We start from the raw sequence: 13,909 nt of genomic DNA, 5'->3' as shown, positions 1-13,909 counted from the left end.
TATGGTCTGATGAAACCAAACTTGAAATTTGAGGGCATAATTCCATTACAGCATTATCACCAAAATAACAGCACAGATACTGTGAAACATCCTGCTCTCTGGTTGTCGACGTGGATGAATTTATAATCAGGTCAAAGTATCAATCAGTTTTTACCCAAAACCTTCAGGTCACTGCTAGAAAGCTGGATATTTAGAGGGAGTTTATCTTTTAGAATCACAGCAATCATAATTTAAAACTAAGCAGACATCAACCATAGATCACTTATTACAAGAGAATGGAAACTCGAAAATGGTCTGGCCAGAGTCCAGAATTAAGCTTGATAATCTGTGGCTTCAAGTCAAGAAAGGTGTGGATAAGAGATGTTCTCAAAATCTGATAACTATGGAGCCCTTTTGTAAGGCAGAGATGTAAAAATAATGACACGTTTAAATTTAGGATGCTGACTGAGTAACATCAAAGAAGACAGAATCAAAAAGGGCTTTAATAAAGTAATAGTTGATGTTTTGCACACTAATACAACTCGGTTATTTAACCTTTTTTATTTGAAATGGCAGATTTATTAGTATTTCAGTTGAATTGAAAGGGATGCTTATCACATTATACTGTAGGTGGCAGGTATAAGTATTGAAATTATTTATCATTGCCTCATTTCTTTCTGTTACAAAAACTTTCAGAGACACTGTGTATAGCAGCTACAATTTGCCAGGTGCCTACTTGAAGTACCAAATCCCTCTCCACTAGCAGCTATTCCTAGAAGTTCAAAGGTGAAGCTCAACTCGCTCCAGCGTATCTCCTAACAGATTTGTACGATAGGGGTTTAACGCTGTGAGTATCTCTACTGTTCACCAGTCAATTTACCTCTTCAAAATTTGTACCATAAATTACCCATGCTCTGCCATTTAATCCCCTCAGTCTACCATTTTGTATTTATATTCTAAACCATTACATTTCAGTTTGTTTCCTCTGGGAGCTAAGTATATTTGATGAGCTGTGGAGAAAGAAATTAATCCAAAAATCTCAGGTAAACTTTAATTTAAATGTGTATTTTATTCTGAAGATTCTGCATTGCACCCTTCTTCTACTGATTATGGTTCATGGTCCCCTTTGGGACGTGTTGACCTTTCTGAAAGGAATGACTTGTAGAAGGCACAAAATTACTTTGCGGATCTACACACCATCTGGCAGATATGAGTTTATGCATGGCTGCCATTAAAAGGTTCTATGGCAGATTGCCCAGGTACAAAATGACCGTGGTGAAGGTAAAAACATAAATGTGGTTTGTAAGTTCAGATTTAGATTTTTAACTAGTAGATAAATTATGCATTGCTTAATAAAACATCCATTGGAGCCAATTAATACAGTAAACAGTTTCTGACAGAAAATATTTAACATCTCACATTTTTAAACCATGGGTTTCAGATACTAGAAACATGAATGTGGCTGCATTCGAGACGTTGTTCTCCGTATTTGTTTGCATGTATTGACTCATTCTGCGAACAGTCGGAGGACCAGCTTCCCTCTAATTTACAAAAATTTCCTTTACTATTAATCTCCTAAATCTGTTAAATAGGTTTATTTTTATGTAAAAAAAAAAAACTGACTTTTGTGATCAATAACCAGCTCGGCAAAATATAAGAAAACAATAAAAAAAATTGTGAAAATATTTTTTTTATTTAAACAAGAATTACATAGAAATTATCTATATGCCCCAAAATAAATCTAATTAAAAAAAAAATTTGAGAACCAGCATATAATCAGACATGTCTTTTGGTATAAAATTACATCTTCAATCACTCATTGATAAAATCAAAAAATTAGAATAAAGCTAAATGATTTGTTTAGTGCTCCACACCTTCCAGGTTTATGGTTCCTCTCAATTGGTTGTCTTGCTGGAATACATTTGGCTGAAAGCTGCTAACTGGTGGGGGGAAAACAGCTTTTTGGGAGGTCTGTCACTTTAATTACCAGTGAGGGTGAGCCTGACAGCTGTGATGGCAACAGACAGGCCAATCACAGGTGCTGCGTGTGGCACAGAGAGCAGTGTCAGCGACTGTTTGACAGAGGAAGCCATGTGCAGAAATAAGTTGACAGGTGGCCTGATCCAACGTTCTGGTTGCCAAAATGAGTTTGCCTTCGGGAGCGCAGTGGAAACAAGCCGGAGTTAATGAAAAAGGCAGCATTTAAAAAAATGTTTTGGCCAAAAGACATACCCAAAAACGTCAGAGGAAGTATGATTGGAAATTATTTTTGCCTGAAATATAAATGTTGTGAATTGGATAAATAGAATGTTTTAGCTCAAGTATCCAACAGCAGCTTTGGGTCTGAAAATATATTTACACTAAAAGCTGAAGATTATTTAAGCACTGAGAAAAGTCTGTGTGGACCAGCAATGGAGCTCTGCAACCATTACCGACAATGCAACATTAACGTTGTGTTTCAGAGGCAGCTGTTCTAAATACCTCACAACCTCCAGGATGGAAGGAGCAGACGCCCCCCAGGTGCAACGGCACAACTGAGTGACTTAGATGCAAGAGTGGAAACATGCAAATTATTTCTTTTTTAAGGATTCACCTCTTTTATGCATTCCTAGAGTCACATGCCACTTTTTTTTTACCTTCCACAGCTGCATGGGAATCAGATGCAAAGAAAAAAGCTATACAATAAGAACTAAATGCCCAGAAGTAAACTGTTTAAGTGTTTCAAGTAAAATGTGGAGATTGTTTTAAGGGGGATAAAGAGATTAACTTTGAATTTTTGATTTTTGTGATAATCAGGTGGCCAACAAAAATATTTAAAAGGAGTTGACATTAGTACACAATAAAAGTCCCCCAAATTTTATGTAAAAATACCTATTTATTAAAAAAGAAATCCAGGAATGTCATTACTCTTTCATGAAAGGTCCGACCAACTTTAAATTGAGTTTTTATGACTGTAATTTTTTTGCAACATGTCATTATCTCATACGCTTGCAATAAATACCTCAAGGTCAGTTCATACCATTGACGTTTCATTTCCAACCTACTTCCATTTCAGTCTGTGAATAAAACATTGTCAGTTTCTTTCTCTTGATAGTCAATTGTTGTCATGAATTTTGGAGGTAAAAAAAATTAGACAATGTCAAGTGGCATCGTGTTTGGAAAAAAAATTGCAATGTAACAAAAATTGCATGTTGCAAATCATTTACGCCCTTTCATTGGTCAGTGACTAAGCCTTTTTTGGCATCACATCTCTGTTCTTGTAAATGCTGACCAGCTTCTTGCTTGCTTCCACTGGTATTTCAATGAGCTCCAAATCCTTGAATTTGGATGGCCTCATTGTCATCACCCTAATCTTTAGCTCCCTGCACTGATTCTGCACAGAACCCTGGCTGGACCGATCCAGAACATAGGTTTCACTTTTAGTCAGAAGAAATAAAGATAAAATTTAAGAATTTCTTTAAATCTAAATCTGCAGAGTGTGTGAATAATTTTGAACCTATAATTGTATAACTCAATGCTTTTTTCTGAAAACTTTATATCCTATTTCTATTTAATTTGGGCTTTATTTCCATTTGATCATGTTGATACTCATGGACTATGATAGATTATGATCCTTGATTAAACTTAAAGAATTATAAGGGACATCTTGTTAGCTGATATTGTCGCTACATGCATGCTCATTATGAGTGATTGCTGCTAAGTCAACGACAATTCAGACAACTGTCCTCTGACGCTACGCGCCGAGGAGTGAATGCTGCTTGTCAAAGAGTCAATGCAGTCTTCTGGGTTTAGATAGGACATTGTTTGATCAATCAATCGGTATGATTTGATTGAATTAGACTCTGAAAAGTGCCTTGAGATGTGTTGTGAATTGGCACTATATAAAATTGATATCAATTGTTGAAGTCTTATATACCACAATTCTTTCCACTAGATCATGAGTGGATCATGTCCTAGCCTCTTTGTGTCATGGACAGGGAGCCAAAGGATTAGTTCAGAGTCACTAAACTCTTATAAACAGCATGTAGTCACATTTTCTTCCTTTCTAGTTTGACAGCCTAGTTTGAATGGAAGGATCCTGCCTCACGCTTGCATACACAATGGCTGACAAACATGATGTCTTGCCAAAAACTTGAAAAAAAATGATATTGACCTCATCACTAACATTATAAGTTTCTTACAGCTGAAGGAGCTCTCTTGCAACATGTTTCGAAGCCTGTGCCAGCACAGCTGCATTGTATTTGTTGTGACTGGCCGCTATCAGCAAACGTCTGGCTATGTCTGGATGGAAGGTTGGGTTGAGGGTTTTTCTTTCCTGGCTTTAGTTACCAAATTTACCTATGGTATTATAGATAGACTAACTTTAACCTGAACCCATTTTACAATGGCTGTGCACCATTTCATGTAACATTTAAAATGTTGAACTGTTGAAGAAAAAAATAAATAAATAAAAATCGAATTAAAATAGCTAGGGAAGTTAGGTATGCAATGTTCCATTAAATAGACCCATTTTCTTTCCTAAAACAGTGGGGAGTGAAACACCGATGTGAAATATTAGATTGTTTCCTGAATACTGGGGCAAAGAACGCACTCTAAGAATGTGTTATATCAATCATAAATGAGTCTAAACTTTAGTTGGTAATAATTAAAACCACCACAACAGTTAACATGATCGATATTTTTACATTTGCTGTTTCAATGATTTTTCCCACTGCTGGTTTTATTAAGGTATCAATAAATGTTTTTGTTTTCCCTTTCAAAATATGATTTAATAAAAATATGGTGCACTTTTGTAACAACAAAATATATTTAATGAAAAATATATTTTTATGCTTTATTTTTAGAGCAATAAATGTTTTTTTTTAAGCTCTGACATTTAACAGCGATCGATTTATTGTAAAAAGAGATTACATCGTGAAATATTTCTGTTGCTACTTTATCTTTATCACAATGCCATGATGTTTACATTTGATGAACGTTCAAGTTAATGTGCAAAACAACTAGAGCTGACAAGGATGTGTAATTGTGAGGACCTGCATAGTTTGGTGAAACCTTATTCCTAATTTGCTGAAATCAATTTTTGAGTATTAGATCTTCTTCTATCTTCAGATTTTCTTTTTTAGAGAGCTCAAGAACTGTTGAGAGGTAACCTTTGCATTTATGTTGGTTAACTGTGCAGTGATGTATCACCCATTCCAAATTTAACACTTGCAGAGGTGATTGTATGTAGTAAATGACCAGTTGGCTTGTAAATAACTTATAAGTGACCTCCCTCTGGGTAATTGCTACCTCTGGCATTAAAAGGGTTTAGTGTAAATGTAAGATATTAAATGGATAAAAACAATATTTCCAAGCCACAACACATAAACATTTTGAAATTCAAAAACATATAAATCACAGATTTCTCTATTGGAAACAAACTTTGGATATTTGTATTTTTGAATAAATTAGTTTTCTCTCCAAACAATCCTTAGGGTTAGTGTCATGTTTACCCATTGTAATTAGCTGCAGCAGTGTCTCATATGTTATCTGTGTCTGAGCTAAATGAATGGGGGAACATTTGACTGCGGAGTATTGCGGCTATGTGCTGCCGTGCCTTTTTTGTCTCTTTTTTGTGTCTCTGTTCTGTCTTCTCTAACCCCCAGTCGGTCGAGGCAGATGACCGTTCACACTGAGCCTGGTTCTGCTGGAGATTTTTCCTTCCTGTTAAAGGGGAATTTTCCTCTCCACTGTCGCTTCATAAGATAAGATAAGATAAGATAAGATAAGATAAGATAGTCTTTATTGATCTCACAATGGAGAAATTCACTCGTCACATCGGCTCATACAAGAAGGTGCAGAGTAGGGAAGGTGCATTCAATTATATACAGTGAATCTTCATATATACAATGGATCAGAAAGAATACCAAAAAAAATACAAAAAAAAGGAAATAGGAATGGGCATATGATGTCTCATTTACATTCTTAGTGGTCTATATATATATATATAAACATATCTATATACTTAAATATATACATATATCTATGCGCCTACTTACATACGCACCTACGCGTATGTACGTGCATATACATTGTATACATTTGTACATACATTTGTACATACATACATACATACATACATTCATGCTTGCTCAGTATGAGGGATTGCTGCAAAGCCATGGACAATGCAGACGACTGTCCACTGTGGCTCTACACTCTTTCATGAGGAGTAAATGCTGCTTGTCAAGACTTGATGCAATCTGCTGGCTTTCCATTGACAGGAAACATCTTGACCAATCAGTATGTTAGGATATCAACGAGGTCAAGTATAAACTGATTGAATTTGACTTTGTAAAGGGCCTTGGGATGACATGTATCATGAATTGGCGCTATATACATAAAATAAAATTTAATTTAATTGAACATTCAACTTCGGTGGATGCGTGGGTGGAGATGTACTGTCAACCTGAATGCTAAAAGTATTTCACTTTTTCAATTGCAATATCTGTCATTTGATTTTGTGCATGAGTTGCACAATGGACCAGTAGGTAGTCCTTGCAGCAAGAGGGTCCTGGGTTTGAATGCCAGGCTGGGGTCTTTCTGCGTGGAGTTTGCATGTTCTTCCTGTGCATGTGCAGGGCCTCTCCAGCTTCCTCCCACAGTCCCACTGGTCTCTTTAAATTGCCCTTAGGTGTGAGTGTGTGCATGGTTGTTTGTCCTGTGTTGCCCTGTGATGGAATGACAACCTGTCCAGGGTGTACTCTGCCTCTCTCCCTATGGCCACTGGAGATAGGCTCCATTACCCTATGGAGCCTATGGATGGATGGATTTTATTCATAACTGACTGACTGGCAGAATGCTTTTAAATCCCTGTGTGAGGTGCCTGGCTCTTAGGTCCTCAAGCCACTGCTCTCAGATAACATTTCTCCTAGTGTTGCACGGATACCGATACCAGTATCGGCCGGGGCACCGATACCGCACTAAAATGGTGGTATCGGTATCGGCGAGTACCAACAAATAGGTCACAGATACCATTTTGATGTTTGTATGTCACTAGAACGCAGCCTTCTCTCTCCCGACACTCACTAGTTCTACTGGATTCACTTTGTATTAGTCTTTTTTCCTGCTTTAATAAGGTAGCAGTTTGACAAAGCCATGATAGCAATTATTTTACATCCAAGTAGTATGCTGTTCTTCATATATACATACACACATAAATTTCAAAGTAATGGTATTGGTATGGTATCGGTATGGTATCGGTATCGGCCGATACTGCACAGCCAGGTATCAGGTATCGTATCGGGGCCAAAAAATGGTATTGGCGCAACACTAATTTCTCACGACTTTTTCCTCCTCACTGAATAAATCTCAACATGGATAGTCACTATCTGCTGTATTCTGAGGTGTCTTCAGCTTGTATTTCTTCTTTAATGTTTTTTTTTTACTTATTTCTGACATTAAAATTAATAGAACTATTACAAGCTGCGATCTCAAACACAAATGGAGAGGAAAAGTTGGAAGAAAGGTGATGAATGCCTTTCAGTTTTTTGAGAACTGCTGCATATTTGGTTGAGAGACAGAGAGAAATGATTTACCAACTCAGTCCTGTCCTGACCCAAACAATACCCTCATGACTTCATGTTGAATCAATAATATCTGTAACAGCTATGAATCAACGTTTTCCTTTTTCTTTTCATGCAGTGTCTGTGGAAAAGGTCAAACACAGGTTGGAAAGTTTTTGAAACATGCCTATATACACCAACAACAAAAGAAAACACTCATACAGCCATAGAAATAAAACACACAACTCATGTTTGCCTTGTGGGTGTGTTCTCATCCCTGCCAACATTACCCGTCCATTTCAGCGTGGATGTTCTCAGCGTGTCAGCTAAGTTTTCCACAGTTCTGCAGCTCTGTAAGGGGCGCAGCGTGTCAGGGCCTGCGTCCCAGGCCTGCAGTTCTGACACACATAAAGGTGCTCCACATCCAGGCTTTGTGTCGAGGATTAGCGGGGCAGAGACTCTGCAGCCGCACAGAGACAAACCGAAACACGCTGCTTCCGTTTTTCCCACACACCCTCGCCGTTGAAGCGAGCGCTGGATTCCTGACAGGGTGACACAGATATGCAGGGAAAGTATCAGCAGCACCCGACGGGGCTGGAAGAATCCCGCAACGGAGAGCGACATAAAAAGAGTGGTTTAAGAGATAATCTGCGGTGTCGGGGAAATAATTTAACTAGCCTGACAAGTTGGAGACTTTTATTACAGTGCAGAGCAGCACAAAAGGCCTCCGCTTGTTTCTAGCTGGTTTTCTGACCAAAGAACAGCGAGAGCCATCAGGTCCAATTAGCGTTGCACACTTATGCTACGACCCAGCAGTTCAGAATGCCAAACTGAGAGCAGCAGGGAAGGATTAAGGGCCTCTGAAGGAAGATAGTAGGGGGGGGGAGAAAAATCACCGTAGTGAGTTAAAAAGCTGGAATCAACTGTCTTTATTATGAATCCGACCCTCTTTTGGAACTGATTAGTGTTTTAGTCCCGCTCATTGTTTTCGCCCAGCTTTCATTTACTCGCTAAATAAACAGTTTTATGGAGGATGCTTTATCCCCCGCTTGATCATATATCAAACTCTGATGTGTGTTTGCAAGAAAAGCTTAAGAAAGGCAAACTTAAAAAGGACTTAAAGTGCAGCATGAAAGTACTGATTAGGCAAGAGTAAAGACTATTGTCACTGCCTGCATGACTGTCAATATAATGGATGATTTTTAATGTCTACACTAAACAAACGTTCCTCTCTCAAATGTTTGCTTTGCTTCCTTTTGTTCTAATAAAAGCAAGGCTCCGACTGCATGGATGTCAGCGGGACTGTTGGGCCTGTCTGTGCTCATCTCTGGATCCTTCAGCTCCCCTCTTTTCACGCACCCTTCATGCTTTCCGTTTCTGTCTCTGTCTTCCGTGCATGGTTTTATTTGAACCGTTTGTCTCAGCAGATCCAGTTGGACGCCTGAGAATTTCTTTTTTTTTTATATATATATATATATATTCAGGTCATTGTGTGTGTGTGGAGGGAGGAAATGTCTGACAGTTGCTTGTGAGAAAGCAGGGCTTCAGTTCTTTGTCAGGCTGTTGCAACGTGACAGAAGACTCTCGGTTGCAAAAAGTAGAATTAAGTTAATGAATAGAAAATACACTGTGGAAAGTTTTTAGAGAGCAGAGACGGATTCTGGGAGACAGATCTAGAGGAAAGAAAAATATTGAGCTATTTTTTTTTAAATAAAATGAGGAACTCCTTCAAAGTGCCTTGTAAAATGTATATTCCCTTTTACCAAGTCGCATTCAGATGACAAACTTTGTTGCATTTTATTGGGATTCTGTGTAATAGACAAACACAGACTAACATCTAATTGTGAGGTGAACAGGAGAATAATGAATTAATTTTCAAAATCAGAAAACTGTAGCATGAATATACATACAGTCAGCCCCTAGAATCATTGCTCTGTATAACCTTTAACTGGGATTACTGCTGCAAGTCTTTTGATCAAGGTCTCCACCAATTTTGCGCATCTAGAGATTGTTTTTTACCCATATGTTCTTGCAAAGTAGTTCAAGCTCAATTCAACGGAGAGCAACTGTTAACAAGCAATTTTCAGGTATTGCCATAGAGTGTCAATAACATTAGGCCTGCTGGGATGTGAATCCATGAATCACATCTTTTAAAGCTTCTAATATATTTTCTTCCATGATTGCTTTGTGTTCAGCTCTTGTATCTTCCTGGATACAAGCTTTACTATCTGCAAAAAAACAAAACAAAAAAAAAACATCCCCTCAGCAGGATGCTGCCATCACCACATTTCACGCTGTAAGCGATTCATTTATGGTGGATGTTTTCTCTACATATGCTCTTTAGCATTCACCCCAAAACCTCTTCCACATTTCCCTATCTCCCCTCCAATAATCTGGAAAAACTGACTTCCTATTGTGTTCCTGCAATAATTTTGCAGGATCGCTGCAGACCTTGGGGTAATGTTGCGTAGCCTAACCTTACTTGAACCGTCTTCCTTTTTACCTGACCTGTCTGCTGTATGATTTCTAAAAGATCTCGGAGGACCTCACGGAATAGTTGTATTAGGGTTGTCACCATATTAGAATTTTAAACTTGATATCGATACCCAGGAAAGTATTCCATACTCAAAACCCTTTTCGATACCACTGGGGAGAAAAAAATGACAAATAATTGAAGGCGTAAAAATATTTTATTAACATTTTATCTTTCGGTCACGACCCAAATCTCATGACCATGTATGAGGGTAGGAACTTAGATCAACCGGTAAATAAAGAGCTTCGCGTTTTAACACAGCTCTCTCTTCACCACACCAGACCAGAACGGTAAAGCGCCTGCTACACCACAGACGTAGCACCGACCAGCCTATCCATCTCCTGTTCCGTCTTTCCCTCTTTCATAAACAAGAACCCAAGATAATTAAATTCCTCCACTTGGGACAGGGCATCCTCCACGAACCGAAGAAGGCACTCTACCCTTTTCCGGCTCAAGACCATGGCCTCGGATTTGGAGGCACTTTAATTTAATAACCTGTAGGAATTCATCATCAAGGCCAGGATGTCAGTACTTGAGCTGCTTGACTTCGTTGCCATCACTTTTAAAGCACTGTTTGCTCACAGGCTTGTCAAGATCTTTGGGTTTCCCGGTGCCAAAACATTTAGTATTGATACCATGCTAAATTAGGATTGTATCCAGATACAGCTTTTGAGTGAGTATCAAGACTTTTCAGAGTATCGATACTTTTGACAACCCTAATTTATACTGAGATGAAACAACACACAGAGATGAGTTTTAAACATGGCTGGTTGTACATTTTTATCAAGTGACATTGGAGTAAAGGGGCTGAATACAAATACATGCCACATTTTTCAGATTTTATTTCTAAACAAATGCCGCATATAATTTTCCTTTCATTTCACAATTAGGAACTTTTGTGTTGGTCTGTCATATAAAAACAAAATATATACATTTACCCTGTTAGTTTTCGTGTGATAAAATGTGGAAAGGGTTAAAGGGGAGTTTATACTTTTGGCAAAGCAGTGGATGTGCTTTAATTTCTGGAGGAAACTGTTTGTTTTATTCAGAAAACTCTGTCATGCACATGGGCAAGTTTCGACAGACTTTCCCAGCAGATTTCTTGGCTCTGTGATCTGACAGAAATTGAGTTTCTTATCTGAAATAGCAGAGAGATGTCAGGTTTTCTCTGAATAGGCGGTGCTTCCGTAAAATTTCCTGTTCCAGTTCATAAACATGCCGTCGGGCAAACTATATTAAAAGATGTCTGAGGTTATAAAATCTGTCTGTGTTCTTTAGGTTTTTTTTTATTTAGTTTTTTTTTATCTATATGCCACACTGCACCATTCCTCTCTCCGTCCCATGTCTCCTTAGATAAAAGACATGTTGGCTTTTGGTGCTGATACATTAGGAGTTGCTGCAAAGATACAGCTTGGATTACAAGTGCAGATGACCTTACCATGGGAAAAAAAGAATGATGGCAGCTGGGAGCCGGGCGAATAAAAATTCAGCCATATGTAAAACTTTCACAGATTACTATGGATCTTTAGTATTAAGTCAAAGGTACCCATTTGCTTAACCTTAGCATTGTTTCCCTTTTATTTCTTTTGGAGATTAAGCTAACTCTGTGACTCTCCTGTCCGTCTTGAAGCTTTCTCCTGATCGTTAGTTCTTTTTTTTTCTGATTGTTGTGGCATTGGTTGCCTCCATTCATTAGTAGCTCAACAGGAATTGCAGAGAGAGAAGGGAACACATGCAGTAAATGGACTAAGTCAGACAATTGAACCCTTTTCATTTAAGTTGAGGACAGTAGCCTCCGCATTTGGTGTACTTTCTCTTCCACTGAGCAATCAATTATTTTTTGACGGTGTGTAGGTCATTATAATTGAAGAAATGGCTTGTATTAGAGGAGTAACAATACATGCAACTAACGACATTAGATGTTGTTTGATACTGGGTCCATTATAACGAGAGGAGATTGTAACAAATATGGTTTTGGGAAAACTGAAGGCGCAAACTGCCAGAAATCCAAGAACTGCGACAAAGGGCATATATGGGGCTCATTTATTATAGCCTGTTGTTACAGCTTCAGACTGATAAAGCAACTAGTCAGCGCGTTGCGACACAGGCTGCAACTTGATTGCAAGGTCTCTTTCCACGGGATCTTGTTACACCCCTAGATTGTATGTGTGTTCTGTGTACATTCTCTCTAGCAGGTCTGGCTTTGGTTTTGAACCATCTATCGGCTGAATTCTTTGCTGGGTTTAGGGTATGACGACTGGTGCCTTGTTTTATTTCAACACTTTGCAAGCGGTCAATGGACACGATGTGTGGTACATTGGCCACACACACACACACACACACACACACCACTCAGCATGCATGTATTTGAAGGGTGGGAGGAAGCTGCATTACCTGGAGGGAAACTACGCATTCTTGGAAGAACATGCAAACTGCCCATCATAACCACAGTCAGGACTCAAAATCTAGGACTTCATGCTACAATATAACAGTGCTGAACGCTGAAGCTCTGTGTAGCACCGAAATAAACCTAAGGAAATAAATCCACAATATTATTATTTTTATTGTCGTTGTGTAAAACGTTTTGACTTATAATTTTGTGCACTACATTTGAGCTCCCTGCCATAGGCCTATTATATAAATATGTAATTTTGCGCTGCTGAGTGGGACCCAAAAGCAGGCAGGAGGTACACAGTCAATTTTAAGTAGCTGTACATTTATTAAGAAATAAATTACTTAAAACACTACTGGAGGCACCAGGTAATGGCAAAAAGGAATCTGGCTGACTGAGAGTAAATCCAGAAAATAAATCCTAATGAGGGGGATTAGAGAGACAATTAACAGATGAGTTTGATGACACACATTTGAAACACAGGCAGGGAGAAGTGGAACAATAATTAAACATAAGAACAACTCAAATCCCAAGATCCAAACTCAGACAAAACAAAGCTCAAAGTCTAACAGATCATGAAGAAAATATCCTGAAACCTATCCATTTAAATTACTGTCGGTGAATAAAAATGCAAAAAACTATGTGATAAAGACATTTTAACATTACTTTTGTCTACATGGCAGGTTACAACAGTATCTTCCAAATGCATAAAGGATCAAATACAATTGTACCAGAGACTTTTTGTATTGTACCTCACCATCTGTGATTATCCAGATTTAATTTTTCCCTTTTTCAGAACGCATATGATTTTCTGACGGTCTGGGGGATCTTTTCGGGATGTTTGCATACATATTCTATAAATCATTCAGAAAGCTTTATTTTGAACCTTTGACTCTAGCTCTTGTTGTTAGATCTTTTGTTAAAGTTCACTGGATCTTAAGACTTTTGCAAAACCATCAAAACTAACCTATACCATACCTCTGTGTGCACCTTTTAATCCACTAAAGCTTCTGTTTGCAATGCTAACGCCTGTCTTCGGTTTGCATCTGTCTGATTTCGTTGAGCCCACTGAATTAATGCTTCTTTTATTACCTCAGGCCTTTTTACAGCTTTCATTGTCCCTCGGTTGGCTTTGGCTTGGCTTGGTTCTGAATAAATTTCGTTAGTCTCTATAGTCCATGCTTGCCCTGCCAGCTTTAAACAATTGCATCTCTTGCTCATCACCCGAAAGCAAATATTATTCACACTCTGCACCCATCTCACCACCTTCTGGCGTCATCTTTTCTCTACCCTATCATTGTCTTTCTCTTAGGCCTTTCTGCGGTGAACGCTTGGCCACCCTGGGACTTTTGTTGTCCTTTTCTAGCCATGCCCCAATGTGAGAAATTTTGGATGTGAATCTTCAGTCTCCTTGTCAACAGAAAGCTCTCTTAATTTTTTTCTTTTTTCTTTCGCGTTTGCTCA

Source organism: Fundulus heteroclitus, chromosome 2, assembly GCF_011125445.2.
Source record: "Fundulus heteroclitus isolate FHET01 chromosome 2, MU-UCD_Fhet_4.1, whole genome shotgun sequence".
Taxonomy (NCBI): domain Eukaryota; kingdom Metazoa; phylum Chordata; class Actinopteri; order Cyprinodontiformes; family Fundulidae; genus Fundulus; species Fundulus heteroclitus.
Note: the sequence above shows the minus strand (reverse complement) of the source record.